This window comes from Mytilus galloprovincialis, chromosome 12, assembly GCF_965363235.1.
Source record: "Mytilus galloprovincialis chromosome 12, xbMytGall1.hap1.1, whole genome shotgun sequence".
Taxonomy (NCBI): Eukaryota; Metazoa; Mollusca; class Bivalvia; order Mytilida; family Mytilidae; genus Mytilus; species Mytilus galloprovincialis.
This window is the reverse complement of record NC_134849.1, coordinates 18,965,153-18,981,589: the sequence shown is the minus strand read 5'-3', so window position 1 is coordinate 18,981,589 and position 16,437 is coordinate 18,965,153.

The window sequence follows — 16,437 nt, the reverse complement described above, 5'->3', positions numbered from 1 at the left end:
ATACATATACATGCGAGGTCCATTCTTATATAAAGCGTAGATTGATTTATTTTTGTCTGACGTCCAGGGGCAAACATTTCATGCATTTTCAAGATGAGAAAAATAATCATTAAAATGATAAAACTTTTAAGGTCGATTAGGATTTAGACTGCATCTCACAGTGAAAAGTGAATGTATTATGTTTGGCAGACATGTTTCCTTGCAATTTGATGTCTACAGGTTCATAAGTCTCTAAGACAAGCAATTTCTTGCCTTTTATAGTCTTGTATGTTTTTTGGTAAATTTTGGTTCATCTATATGCTTGGGAGTTTAGTTTGGCGTCCATTGTCTTTGAACTGGTACCATTTATGCTTACGGACCAACTGTAGTCCATCTCCGGGTGCGGGATTTTCTCTCTTGATTTAAAACTCATTGGTGGCTTTGGCTGTTTTCTGGTCTTTAATCGGGTTGCTGCCTCTCTAAAACGTTTCCCGTTTCTATTCTCAATTTTACTTCTCATTACCTCTAAAAATTTAATAAAAATTCGGACCTGAAAGTCAAAATATAATAAGGACTTATGGGAAGTCATATTTAACCATCGTATGACCACCGGTTGAAATTTTCAACTTCGGCAGCAAACTTCGTAAGTCATGGTAAAAAATTTGGTATGCTTATCAGCTGCCGCAAGACATTGCGTTCATTTTTACAGAGGATGACCTTGGGGTCACTCCGATGTATTTATTATCGCTTAAATTTCCGTCATGCATACATTAGTCAAATTAGTTTTGGGTTTTCAACACCAGTGAAAAAAGTGCATTTTCATACCTGCGATTTCTTTTCTCCGGTTGTACGATGCTTCGACAAAATATGGAATCATTTCAGTTGTTGATTTAGCTTGGAGAAAATTTGACTGAATTATATCTTAATAAATACGGTTTTATATGTTTAATTGGTGTTTAAGAAAGAGGTCAGGTGCTCTTGTTATTCATAAAATTATCGTTCATTCATAAATTTATCGTAAAATCAAAATAACTACACAGGTTATACCGTGTAGTGAAAATGACTACCTGTAATCTAAAAATAGCGGTCTCGCTAATACCGACAAGAAGAATTTTAGCGACAAGAAGCGTCAAGAACGGACAAGAAGAATAAATTTAGCGACAAGAAGACTATTTAGCGACATGAAAACTTCTCGTATCGCATAAGGATGATACATATCAAATGAACAATTATGTGTGGGACTTAGTTTTAAGAAATGATGTCAAAGTAACACTATGAAAATATTTTTAGTAAGCTGAAATATATATTTATTTTTTACATGTTAATGTCTTGTAAGATATTTCATTTCTGTCCCATTTTTCAACATTAGCGTCTCGAAAGGTGAAATGTTTTAACTGAATGGTTAATTTAAATTAATTATGAAAATTGTTAATTGCGATAAGACGTGTCACGGTACTTGTCTATCCCAAATTCATGTATTTGGTTTTGATGTTATATATATATGTTATATTTGTTATTCTCGTGGGATTTTGTCTATGTGTGTTACATTTTAGTGTTATGTCGTTGTTCTCCTCTTATATTTAATGCGTTTCCCTCGGTTTTAGTTTGTTACCCCGATTTTGTTTTTTGTCCATGGATTTATGAGTTTTGAACAGCGGTATACTACTGTTGCCTTTATTTAAAATTAAATCAATAAAAGTAAGTAGTGCCCAGTTATAAACACTACCAGGGGATAATCCATAATAAACCCCAACTTTAGCCTGGTAAACTTGTTGTCTCCTTGTGAAATATAAAACTTATTAAAAATGATTTACTGCTTAAGTATTTTATTGATATAAAGTCAAAACCTTCTTGCTTTTCACTAGACTATATATAACAACAAACCAGTGTATTCTCCAAGGTATACTTATTTCTTGCACTACAATATAAGTTATTACGGTGAGATTGAATTTCCTGTCATTTATTCATCATCCAAGCACGAACTTGTATCAGAAAAAAATATATCTGTAAATTAACCCCAGTTTCAGGTACAATTGACCATCCACAAGAACCTGCGGTAATCCGATGTTCAGTACTTCAGTACTTTGATTTCATTTGTATGGTCATATTGGTGACATCTTGTCAAGTCGTGTCAGCTTCGTCTTCAAGTCTTGCGACTATCAGTGCCATCGGGCATTTTTCGCCTCTAGAATACAAGACGAAAGCAAAAAGAAGTTGTCGATTGTCATAGATGCAAACAGGACCATTTGAAGACCTCGCAATTTAGCCGTTTAATTAAAGTATGTTGAAATGGAGATAGGTCCACGGTATCGACGAAGACAGACGAACTTGAATAGCTTGATTTCAAAGGTGTTAATATACCTGCAGATAAATTGTTTGTACACAGATTTGTTTTCGAATAAAGATAGTTGCATTCAGTGGCGGATTCCGAGGGGGGCGTAGAGGGCGTGCCCCCCCCCCCCCCCCTAAGCTCGGACTTTTTTTTTTTTGTTTTTTGTTTTTTTGTAAAATGATTAATCAGACTAGACTTCGTAAACTTTGCCATTTCCCGTGTACTCTTTATTTTATTTTTATGCGAACATTCTTCAATTATAAAGATATTTTTAGCTGGAATCTACTGATTGTCAAAGTCATATGTCTGTGATTCGCTATGGTGGAGTTAACCAGTGTATCGAAGAAACCGTCGCTCAGTCATTTTAATATTCAAATGACAGTAACACATTGCTTTTGCTGAGGATGACAATCATGACACCTTTAAAGCGACACAGGATTGAGCAAGAACGTATTGACTTCTATTTCATTATTCCACCAAACAGAAAGTAATACTCTCTCTATATATACATGTAGACTATTACACTCTCATGACAAAAAAGTTCCGCATCAATATTAAACACATACAAAAACATGTTTAACCCCAAACGCCCCGGCCTATTTTAAAATAACATAGCTGAATAATGATCCCCAGTCAGTATGAGCTCTATATACATTTAATGTCTAATATACGAACAAATTCATTTGAGGAGACAGTCTTAGCTATTGGAGAGAAAAAAATTGACTATGATTTTTGCCTTAAACAAAAATTCTGGTCGTATCTGGATTGAAAACAATAATCTTGTCCACATTTTTGTTATTAGAAACGAAAATTTCCAACAGAATTATTAAGCATTCAATGAACATGATGAATAAAAACGGGCATATTTTATTTTGTGGCAAAGAGTTTGCATGTCTGGCCGGCATATCTGTTTCGCCGAACTGATATATTGAATACTTTTTCCAAGACCAGACTGCAACCTGCCTGCTGGGCGTGGCCTTTATGTCTCAATTTATCGGCCGTCAATCATAACTTCGTTGTCATTTCAGACTCATTATTAGCGATTGGTTGATTTGAAAACTCTCATTTCCTTTAATTTTGTTGGGTGAAATATATCAACCAAATATTTGGATAAAAATTTCTTGTGTGTCTTTTTTTTAACTCGTGACTGTCGTATTTTAAATTTTAATCAAATAGCCCGGCGTATATCTTGTTTACAACACAAAATTTGTGAGGTTATGATGAACTTATTACTTGCAACAAACCAGTGAGAATTTTCCATGTCTATTTTTTACTGATAAGTCCCATGCACACCAAATTTATTAGAACATAGCTTTGGATCCATACTACTGGTATCATTTGATGATAGACAATAATGGGGAGAATACAGCATCGAAAATATCCAACCCTTACACTTTACAGCAACTACAAAATATACATGCCCTGCGTCAGGAACCGTTTAAAAAGTGCATATTACACTTTATATTTATTATTTTTAGCCCAAAAAAGGTCCCAAAATTTTTTCGACTCGCTCCGCTTGGCGAAATTTAAAAACTTCGCCCCCTTTCTAAAATCTTGGATCCACCCCTGGCATTTGATGTAATGATTTATTTTTCACAATTTTTATACGGTATAAACCAGTAATTCTGAAGGCACGTTCCTAACCATAAACAAAAACAAAAAAAGAAAAAAGAAAAAAAATCGTGTGTTTTACAAATTATTTATTCCAATTCATTCACATGTTTGTTTCTAATACGACAATAATGGCTTAAACATATTTCTATATCAACATTTGCTGAGTGAATTCCAACCTTTTACATCATTGTTAATACTATATATGCAGTGTGCTATCGCGTGTCACCTTTTTTAAAATGCAAAATCATAAATAATCAAAAACTTGTTATGCTTAAATGTCTCTTTGCTTATTATATGTCTATATCGGATGAATGTTTTGTCTAGACCTTTTGGTTGCTGGTCGAAACATAAACCACCAGCCGAGAACAGCTGCTCCTAATATCACTATCGTCCCACAAACACATACGATTATAATTATTGTCATCATTTCGATTTTGTTATGTGTTACCTGTAATGATAAAATGTGATTAACTGCCAGACAAATTCATTTTCGTTTTTTTTTTTTTTTTTTTTTTTTTTTTTTTTGGCTCACCTGGCCTGATCCGTCGTTAACTTTTACAAAAATCTTCTCCTTTGAAACTTCTAAGTCAAACTTGGCCACAATCATCATTTGGGTTTCTAGTTTTAAAATGTGTCTGATTACCCGGCCCGCCAACCAAATTGGCGGCAGGGCTAAAAATAGAACTTAGGAGTAAAATGTTGATTTTGGTTCATATCATTGAAACCAAAGCATTAGAAGCAAATCTTCCAATGTAAAAATGTTCATTAGGTCAAGATCTTTCTACCCTGACATTTTTAGACAAGTCAGACATTCTGTTGTTGGGTTGCTGTGCCTGAATTGGTAGTTTTTGGTTATAATGCAGTTTTGTGTTTCAATTGTTTTGAATATTATTATAGATACAGATAAACTGTAAACAGCAATAATGTTCAGCAAAGTCCGATCTACAAATAAGTCAACTTGACCAAAATTTGACAAACATTTGTAACGTATACACACAACCCAATATTTTCTTCGGAAAATGCCTGAGCTAAGTTCTGAACTATAAGTTTTAATGTTTGGTTTTGCAATTTTTTTCGTTGTTAAAGTAGTCAATATAATAGCAATCCCAACATATTATGAGTATGATGCATATTGTTATCATTTTATTATTTCTTAGAATATCAACTCCATATGGTGTACACTTAAGCTTACTAGTATAAAAATGAAAACACATTAAAAAAAATCCATCCGCCCGAAGCACTTTTCTGGTGATTTCGAATGCATGTCGATCTTTCACTTCTCGAAATAATAGTTTGAACATACAAAGTAAAGAAAAACACATATCATCATGATTGACCTATAAATATTATTTCACTTACCACTACTTCTAAATCTAAAAATAAAAACGAAAAGTCTTTAAGTCAAAGAAATCTGTCATCTGTAGCACACATGCAACAACAGAAACATTCGAAATGTCCAAACTTTCAACTTATAATCCATAAAATATTGAAAGACATTTTATATACGAATTAAAGGAATGCATCGTACATGTCAGCGACTCAACCACAATATACAACATATCAAACTGACCCTCTAGAGGGCACCATAGTCGTCAACCATCAATAGTGTTTATGTACACGCTATGTTCAGCTCTGAGTTGTATACTTTTAATTTTTTGTTATAGGTAACATAAAAGATTTAATTACACCTCATGTAAGAATACTGGGTTTTGATTGGTTGATTGCCAGTGTATATTTTTCACCAATTTCTGTTATCAAATGAATATCGTTCCTTTTTTAACGCCGCTGGGGTATAAGCAAAAAGGATATGCCTTTTTTACTCTCTCTCTCTCTCTCTCTCTCTGCCATGGTATTTGCCAAAAAATACTCTATCCGACTGGATGCTTGTAACGTCACGATCATCAATGCGTTTTTTGAAAGTTACCATTCGGTGTAATTATTACAGATAAATCATTTCTTGAGGGGTATTTGCGAAAAATACCCCTCCTTAACAATATCTATATGTTTTAAAATACTTTTTATTTAACAATATAAGGCGAACAACGTCTTTCATGTAAATTAGTTGTCGGCAGGGCAGGGGAAAGTACAAAATAGAGTCAAATTCTAAAAGAACAGACAATAGACTACTTTCGATTTTGTCCGTCACCGGAAAAAACTCGACAGTTATGCGTGCCTTTATGATGTCATTTGTCAGATAGAGGGTATCGTCTGTATCCCTTCACTATAAACGTTCACCAAGCGTCTTAGTGATCGTCTTTGTGCAGGTTAAACTAGAAAATATATTTGTTCTGTATTAACTTCATCACTATTCCCTTATGACAATTGTGCTGAAAGACAATTATTAGAATTCAATTTGCCGAATAATTCGTGCAATATAGCTTTATAGTTTCCCAACCACTCGCTTGACATTAGAACGGGAGTGACGACGCCCATAAAGGCACACATGATGCTCACTAAAACCAGAGTTTTTGACGGAAATGCATGAACTCGAAAGTTGTCTATTTAATAAACACATACTCATATATTCAAAGGAAAACATATTCCTCAGCTGAAATCGATTGCGATGTGATTGTAGACTATAAGAATTTCTCTCGAATCGACTTTTGTTCTTAAAACAAGCGACATACGCAACATTTTTTCAAGTTGTAGCTACCAAAGCAGATAAAGCCTGTGGAAATCGACTCTGCAGTTTGGAACATGCAGTTGCAATTCGAAAGTTAAGCAAGATGTTTTTTTTTTTATTTTGATAGTCAAATAATAAACTCTGAGCAAAAACACGTAGAACTTAAGCAATGTATTTCATGTATTAATAACTTGATGTAAATTCGATTCATTTTTCATTTTTCAATTGTAGATTTTTGATTGGTCTAGAGGAGAGGGTAAAATTTTTAAAAATGTAACCCTCTCAGCCATGTGTTAGAGTAAATTGTCATACATTTAGTAGTAAATACAGTAGTTTTGAATATTTGATAAATAGTCTTCTGTTTAATTCATATCGCGCAACTTTGATGCGCACCCTTTATCATACCCTTTATCACACCCCTACTCCTATTTTGTTTACATTAACTCCGTTTTAATTAATGCAAGCTTCTTCAGAATTTTTTTTCTCCTGAAAATGGGTCCGAAATTAACGGTTATTCGGGCGTGACGCAAATTATTTATTAATTGTTTGGAATGTGACGTCACAAACGTCGAGTTTTCATATTTCTGACACACGGGATGCAACTATAAAGAAGAACTAAATGAAATACCATACAAAACACACACAAAAAAATACAACAAACAAAATATTTTTAAAACAACAGCACGCAAATTGTAGGGTAAATTAACACCCTCGTATTAGCCAATCAAACGATGGGATTTTAACGTGAAGTATAATAATGTAATTTAAACTATGTGCATTGATTTTGCCGAGTCCCAGTTATTAGAATATTATATTTATCTTACACTCTCAATAGTGACAATCAAACACAGTTCTTTCATCAAACTGATGTCGAACTGTTTGCTCAGATTGAACCAACTTTGTACATGTTTGGCTTTTTAACAATTTTGATAAGAGCGTCACTTATCTGGCATACTGAATTATAATCCTGGTACCTTTGATAACTATTGCAAAGTATTAGAATACAGTGCATCAAGTAGACTGTCAGACAATGAGCGTTCTTCATAATGATTTTAAGAATTTGTAAAAGTAATACACATAGCTAAGCATAAAAGTTTTGACATATCTATTAAAATAAAAATACCTGTTGTTCCAAGTGGAATAATTGTATTTTTTGTCGTCAAGATATTGGTTGATGGACGTCCACTACTATTAGTCGATTTTCGACTTATTCCTCCAACTGCAAGGGTAATTATAAATAGTAAGTATATTTCTATAGTCCAATAACTAATGCTGGTATAGCGACATGAATCAAACTAATTATCATCACTTAATTACAAAATACGTCAAATTAAAAGAGGGGAGAAAGATACCAGAGGAACAGTCAAACTCATAAATCGAAAATAAACTGACAACGCCATGGAAGGGTAAGCAGATCCTACTCCAAATGTGGCATGCGTCACACATATGAAGTTTGAAAATCGAGGTTCGAAATTCGAAATGCTACAGGTATCGGAATAAGAGGATTAACATTCGATATCCAGAATATCACGAGTATTCTCCTCTTTGAAACAAAAATAAATCATTGAAACTATTAAAAATGGAAACGAAGAACGGATTTGTTTTTGCAAAACAAATGTCACAAAAAAAGGGTTCCCATAGATACCTTTTTCAAGAGGAATTTAAAGCAATTCAATGCTGGTTTTGGAAAAGACACAGCATGCAGTGTGGCTTTATTATTTTCACGGTCTCGAAAACGTTTGTAATAAAACAATACAGACCGTTTGTCATAAAACCTAACACATGAACACATGATCACCTGGCAGGAGGCCACTGATTTGAACAAGGAATTAATGATCGACATGTGGTTTGTAAACCAGGACAAACACGTGATTTTTGCTACAGGAAGTAAGCTGGAGTAACTACAATTGGTTTTTGTATACTGCAGCTTGAGAAAACAAAAACATCAAAACAAACACTACTGAAATAGTTTGTTAAGTCTCATCATAAAATTAACATCAGTAGTATTTGGGAGAAGCCAGTTTGTATTAAAATCGTGAGATCATCAGACGGCAGCGTCATTTTAACTAACTTAGGTTTTGTATGTCACACCTGTAGCCTTTACTGTTGAAATACATTTCTCAAAAGGTTCTGGTGTCGAACAATCATATATTTGCCTCAGCTATTTTTTTATAACTATTTTTTTATTTTTTGAGATTTTTTTTTTTTTATTATTATTTATTTTGATGTTATTCGTCGTTTCTGTGAGTAAAATAGTACCTGTAGTTTCTGGTAGAACTATTGTGGTTCTTGTCGTCATTTTATCAGTTGATGTATGCCTTCTTGTAGTAGTCGATTCCTCACAAGTTATTTCAGCTGAAAAGATGATAAAACCAGGAAAGCATATTTCTGGATCACTTCTGTTGGTATAGTGACATGTTTGTTTAGTGATTCTTATCATTTTATTACAAAGAAACTGAATAACTGGACCCTTGATGTTGGAAGGGAATAAAAAGAAATAACTAGTGCATTTATTCCTGGTACAAACTCACTTATTGTAATCATTCCTGGTACAAAATCACAAGTGTAATATTTCCAGATTCAAAAGCACTATTGTATATAATCATGCACGGTACACACGCACATTCGAGTGTAATCATTCCTGATTCAAAAGCACTAGTGTTTATAAACATTCACGGTACAGATACACAAGTTTAATTATTCCAGATTCACTTGTGTGAAAACTTATGGATGAAAAAGACTAGTTTACTTAATCCATGTTTTACATAAATCAACTATGCAAGTCTTGGTTAATAAAAAGTACCCCCCCCCCTTTTCCAAAAAAAAAACCAATACCATGTATTTCTATTTCAACAAACCCTCTTTCGAATCTTATGCTGAGTGATGGATATTTACATTGGACCAGAAAAATGGTGATTTTTTGTTGGTTTATGAAAAATCACTAGGAATTTTCATCTATCGGATAAGATACACTGGTAGAATCAAACTGCTGTTATAACATCATGTCCAAATATTAATAATTACATAACACATAATTATATAAAATGTTTCTGTCCGAACCGTAGTTTATCTAACATAAACATGCTTACTTGTATAATCAGCACAAATTCCACAGAACCTTGCACAGTTATCTTCCCTAAATAATTTGTACAAAACGTTGGTACATAAATCTGCATCATATTCGTGACAGTTTGATATCTTGTCTAAACAAGGAACACGGATGCATGTACCTAAAACTTTAAAATAATAAATCATTACAATATCATACAATTATACATGTTATAGTGCTGATCAAAGTTTGTTGATCAAAATTGATTAAATTATGGAGGACAGAGTCGAGGACACTCTTAAAAAAAGTATGTTTGTTTTGTTCACACATCGTTGACAATGTAATGGAATTTGATGCGACTGTCATATAAGTGAGAGGTTTAGCTAGCTATAAAACCAGGTTCAATCCACCATTTTTTACATTAGAAAATGCCTGTACCAAGTCAGGAATATGACAGTTGTTATCCATTCGTTTGATGTGTTTGGACTTTTGATTTTGCCTTTTGATTTTGGACTTTCCTTTTTGAATTTTCCTCGGAGTTCAGTATTTTTGTGTTTTTACTTTTTAAATCTTTAACCAAAATGTTATGTGTCCCCTTGTGTGGCAAAATGTGCATCTCAGGAGGATGTGGCATTCATTAAAACGAGAATAATAAGCCTTTAGTTTTGTCTTTATCAAAAGGTAATAACATTACTACTTATGTAGAATAGCAATTTTCAAAATCATCTAGTAGACAAAATGTTATATTCTAGATGCATTCGTCATAACTCGGCCGATTCCGTACCTCCATCTAACAGATAGACGGAGAGTATCGGATTCACCCGAGGATTACCGATTGATTCTGGATACATTCGTCATAACTCGGCCGATTCCGTACCTTCATCTAACAGATAGAAGGAGAGTATCGGATTCACCCGAGGATTGCCGATTGATTCTGGATTGGCTTTTTCCTCACTACCATAATCTCCTTGCAGCAGGTATTCATGTTTTCACCCTGGTCGACCCAATCTGTAGAACCTTTCTATTGAAATATGTAACGCTTAAGCCCGCAAGAAGTTCAAGCTCGAAGCACAAAAATAATGCTCGAAACATGAAGTCCAACGTTTTGATTGGTTGATTGTGAGGTATAAGTATAAAAAAAATTACTCGAAAGTTTTATCAAGACCAGGCCTTGAAGGCATAAAACTTTGCTCAGTGCTCGGAGCACAAAAATCATCCTCAAAACATGAAATCCAACAATTTGATTGGTTGATTTTCGAGTCTGAGTACAAAAATCATGCTCGAAAGTTGACGGATTTTCACGCTGTGTTGAGGGTCCATTTGATTTCTTCTTTCTGCCCTTTGGTCTGAATGTTACTCTTTGGCATATTCGAATTCGCCATTTTCTTTCACAATTTTATTAACATGGAATCTGTGTCACCTGATATGATGTTTAACAAATAACAACCAATCAATCAAACCTGCATAAGATTCGTGTGTAAGTGCTGACATCTATTTTCTGACGTTGTTTTGACAGCAAACTCCCTAGTTTCAGATCGTGTGTTTCAGTGGAAATAAGAATCAAGCTACGCCATTGTGTGCTTTTCAATGATTGTGTGTCATAACTTTTTATATCAGATTGAAAATGCAAAACGATTTGTCATTTCAAAATATAACAAGGTTTCTACTAGATTATTTTTCAAATTATTTGTTGTCTTCTCGAAACTAAAACCCGAAGGTTGAAGTTCGTAATGCCTGTTACATTTGTGTACTATAGAACGACAGAATAAAAGGCAAAGTGATCTTTTTATTTATGAATGAGTTTAAATATCCCTTTGGTATCTTTCGCCTCTCTCTTACCCGCGGAAAATGCAAAATGTTTCATCCCGTGCGACACATTACATTCTGTTAAAAAAATAAATTTCAAACAAATAGAAATATTGACTGTGAAGCAATAGTTATGTCCAACTCTTTGATATGAGTTCACGTCTATTAATATATGCTCATTTTTTTAACTTATGCCTTTTTTGTTTACCCTTCTGAAAGATAATTTTTACAATTACAATGCTATAGGCTAATAATCATATTGCTTTGATTACTAGTAGATGACGTTTTGATGAACCGATTTGTTTTCTTTTCGTAACAAGCCAAAGGTTTGAATTATTATTAAAAATCTTACCTCTTTCAATAACTAAACATAACAATACAAATGTCTTCATTATTTGATCAGTTTCATTTGTATGGGCAGTTCACTAAAATGAAACTTGTATTTATAGATGTTGTTTTCGTTCAATTTGCATTTGTTATCAACTGTACCAAGTACTTGAGAAGATAAATGTAGCCCCTAAAAGCACGAATGATTAGACATAAAGCCATTGTTTCATACATTCTTTCATAATTTATGTAGTAGTAAAACTTACTCTTTTTCTGCTATCAACCTAAATTCGTCCACACACTTCCTTGATTAAAAAGTCATTTAGATACGGTCCAGCATGCAGTAACTAAGCGAGAAGATTTTAAATAAAGACCCAAGTCCATAGTGTCGTGACAAATTGACAGTCGGGTCTTTATTTAATCATTCTTTAGTAGCAGTGCCTTTCAGCTTTATTTTTTAGAGAAACAAAAGGTCATTTGATAATCATTATTTAGTAGCAGTGTCTTTCAACTTTATTTTTTAAAGGAGACAACAGTTCATTTGATTTTAAAAGAGGATAATGACATTGAGATTATAAATTTTAAATTGATTTGAAATAAACTAGCTTGTCTATTAAATATCTTTCTCGTGTTTAACCTTATTTATTCTTTTTTTCCTGGTTGTTTTTTCACAGTAGGGGGTAAACTACCGAATGTTTTCCTTTAAAAACAAATAATTAATCATTTAGATTGACAGATTTAATGCTCTCAAATATAATTTAAATTTTCAGTATTCGTTCGGATCTTGGTGTAAAAAAATGCATTTACAAATATTACAATTACAGTAACCAACGCCCTTCAACAATTCATAAAAATCCCTATGAAAATATTAAAATCCCATTCCTTTATCTTTACAAAATAAACTCATTTACTAACAGTTTTTCCTATAGTTATGTAATACCTTTCGGGGCCATGTGAGCTTATGCCATTACTTGGCATCCGTCGTTGTACGTCGTTTGTCGACGTCGTGGACTATTTCAGGAATCTTCTCGTCTGAAACGTCTTCGTGAAATAACTTCAAACTTCAACTGAATGTTCCTCATGGTACTAAAATTATAAATTGTATTCGAAGTATTGATCCAATTTCAAACATGGCCGTCCGAGCTAAAAATAGAACCTATGGGTCAAATACAGTTGTTGGCTTATATCTCAAAAACTAAAGCATTTTCAAAGAACCAAACAACTTTTTGTTGGGTTACTTCGGCTCAATTAGTTATTTTTAGGAAATTCTCATCGGAGTTCAGTATTTTGTAATTTTACTCTTTGCAGTTTTTTGCTTTTGGCTGATTATTTGTGAAGATAAAGACATACGGTAAACATCAAAATTGTTTAACAAAATGAGATCTTCAAAAATATTATTTTGACCAAAATTGTCAATCGACCCTTCTAAGGAGTCATTGCCCATTATAGACAATTTGTTCATCATGTTTGCTAACATTTCAAAATCTTCTCTGAAATTACTGGGCCTAATACTTCTAAACTTTAACTGAATGTTCCTTATGTTGACTGGTTTATCTGCATCATACTCCTGACAATTTGATATCATGTCTAAACAAGGAACAAGGATATGTATGTTTAAATGATAATTAAATCATTACAATACGATAGAGTAGGTCTAAGATGTCCCATCTTGTTCCACACAATTTATAACTTTCAAATAGAGATTATACACCTAGTTTGTTAATTTTTAAAATGCTGATTCAAAGTTAAGTTCCTTTTTAAAAATTAAGTCGTAACAGTATTATTTCTTCATCTTTTTCCAATTTTACCGTGTAGAACGTAGTGTTGGTTATGTTTGCGATTTAGAAGCAAAGACAAACGGTCAAAGTTATTAAAAGTATATGTTTGTTCTTCTAAGAGACCTGATAGTACCAAAAAAGGTTGCATTCAAGGTACCGACCAATGATATATTTCTAGTAAGCAGAAAGAGACTTCCACAGTGCATAGTCTTCTCAAACACACTCCACGCGTTTCCGTGTAGAAACGATTAAGACTTTAAATGCTAAATTTTGGATGAATGACATCTAGAATGGAAATGGGGAATGTGTCAAAGAGACATCAACTCGAACAGTGGCAAAACAACTACTTTTTGGTAGCTTACTTTTTTTTATTTATTATATTAGAAATTAATATATATCATAGAAGCATACCCAACGTGTACTTATCATTAAACATGTCTTTGTCTTAATCAAGATGTTATGTGTTGCTTGCGGTGGCAGAATTTACATCTCACGAGGATGATGCATTCATAAAAACGAAGCTAATAAGCATTTAATTTTGTCTTAATCAAGACGAGGCTAATAAGCCTTTACCTTTATCTTCAGCAAAACGAGGCTAATAAGCCTTTACTTTCATCTTAAGCAAAACGAGGCTAATAAGCCTTTACTTTTATCTTAATAAAAAGGGGGATAATAAGCTTTTACTTTTGTCTTTATCAAAAAGTAAGAACATTACAACCTGTGTAGAAAAGCGATCTTTAAAATCATCTAGTAGACATAATGTCCGATTCTGAGCTGTGGATGAACTTTTTCCTGTCTTACATGCTCCCCGTGCAGTAGGAATTTGTTTTCACCCTGATCGACCTATTCTGCAAAGCATATCTTTTAAAATATGGAACGCTGAAGCCTGCTTCCTGGTGCGATGTATTATTGCTGTGTTAATTACCTATTGGTGGCCTTCTTTTCTGTCCATTGCACCGTTTGTTGTCTCTTTGTCATATTTCATTCTCGGTTTTATTTGCGTGAATTTTGTGTCACCCGATGTTCAGCAAATAACAAACAACCTATCAATCAAACCTGCATAATAGTTATCAAAGGTACCAGGATTATAATGTAATACGCCAGACGCGCTTTTTGTCTACATAAGACTCATAAGTGACGCTCAGATCAAGATAGGTAATAGCCAAAAAAGTAAAACGTTGAATAGCATTAAGGACACAAAATTCTAAAAAGTTGAGCAAAATACGGCTACTGATAAGATTCGATATTTTCATGTTTAAATGCTGCCATTTGTTTTACCAGGTTGTTTTGACATTAAACATACATTGAGTATCCGTATCGTGATCTTTGAAATGCACCAAGGCTTTGACTCCCAAGATTCAGATCGTTTGCTTCAGTGGAAATAGGAATCTGTCTACGTCACTGGGCGGTTTCTAATGATTCGGTATCACAACTTTATTAGTATGTTCATTCCGATATAAAAAGTGTATATATAGAAATCTTAGGTAGTATTTACATAATTATATAGTTGGAACAAACTATGTCAATATTTGCGTATTACAAAATTATATCTTTTTTGTTTGTTTACCTAACTGAAAGATAATTGATATAATGTAGTTGTAGGCAAAATAGGAGTAAAGTAGGGGCGAACGATACCAAAGGGACAGTCAAACTCATAGATCGAAAACAAACTGACAACGCCATGGCTAAAAAAAAAGATAAACAGACAAATAATAGAACAAAAGACACAACATAGAAAACTAAAGACTAAGCAACACGAACCACTAAACACTGGGGCGATTCCATCTACTCCTGAAGGGTAAGCAGATCCTGCTCCACATGTGGCACCCGTCGTCTTGCTCATGTTATTCAAAATCCGGTAAATAGACTAATTCGTGAAAAGGAAATGAGGTTGTAGCTACGACACGAAGAACATCTGTGAAACGGTTATTCCATAACGGAATCTATATCTATAGAGGAAAGTGAAGTTAAAGGAAATTTCTATAGCGGAAATTAAAGTAGTGTTAAAGGATATATTTCTAACTGCTTATCTTTCTTCTGTAGAAGTTCCTGTATTAAGTCAGCCTCTAGAGTTAACCACTATCGGATCAAAATCATAATGTTTTAATAAGATGAAGCTTTGATGAAACGATTTTTTTTCTTTTCTCCACAAGGTTTTGAACTATTTTCAAAAGCTTACCTCTATCAATAGCTATACATAAACATACAAATGTCTTCAATATTGGTTCAGTTACAATAGTATACGCAATTTGCTAAAGTATAATATGTGTTTCTTCAGCCCAGTAGGCAGTACTTTGGTACTGGCATCAAAATACGGATTTGTTGTGTTATTAAAATTTACTGTTACAAAATGTTAGAAATTATTATAAATTAAGGAATGTATCTCCCTCATGCAAAGTTCTGATTCCTTTCACGGATTTGGCTACACTTTTTGGACCTTTTGGATTATAGCTCTTCATCTTTTATATAAGCTTTGGTTTTTCAAATATTTAGGCAACTAGCATCACTGAAGAGACACGTATTGTCGAAATGCGCATCTGGTGCAGGAAAATTGGTACCGTTAATGTTATTATAAATGTTTGTTTCAATTGTTTTCGTTTATTTTGTTTTTGTTATCAATCGTAGCAAGTATTTAAGAGAATATTTTAGTCACTTAAAGCACGAATGTTTAGACATCAAACAATTGTTTTAAATATTCTTTCATATTTAATGTAGTAATATGACTAAAACTTTTTCTAGTACTTGTCCACACAGTTTAAACACTTCCTTGATTAAAATGTCATTTAGATACTATTCAGCATGTAGTATCTAAAAGAGAAGGTCTTAGATAAAGACCCAAGTCCAAAATCGTGGTAAATTGACAGGCGAGTCTTCATATAATCATTATTAGTAGCAGTACCTATCCAGTTTATATTTTAAAGAACGCGAC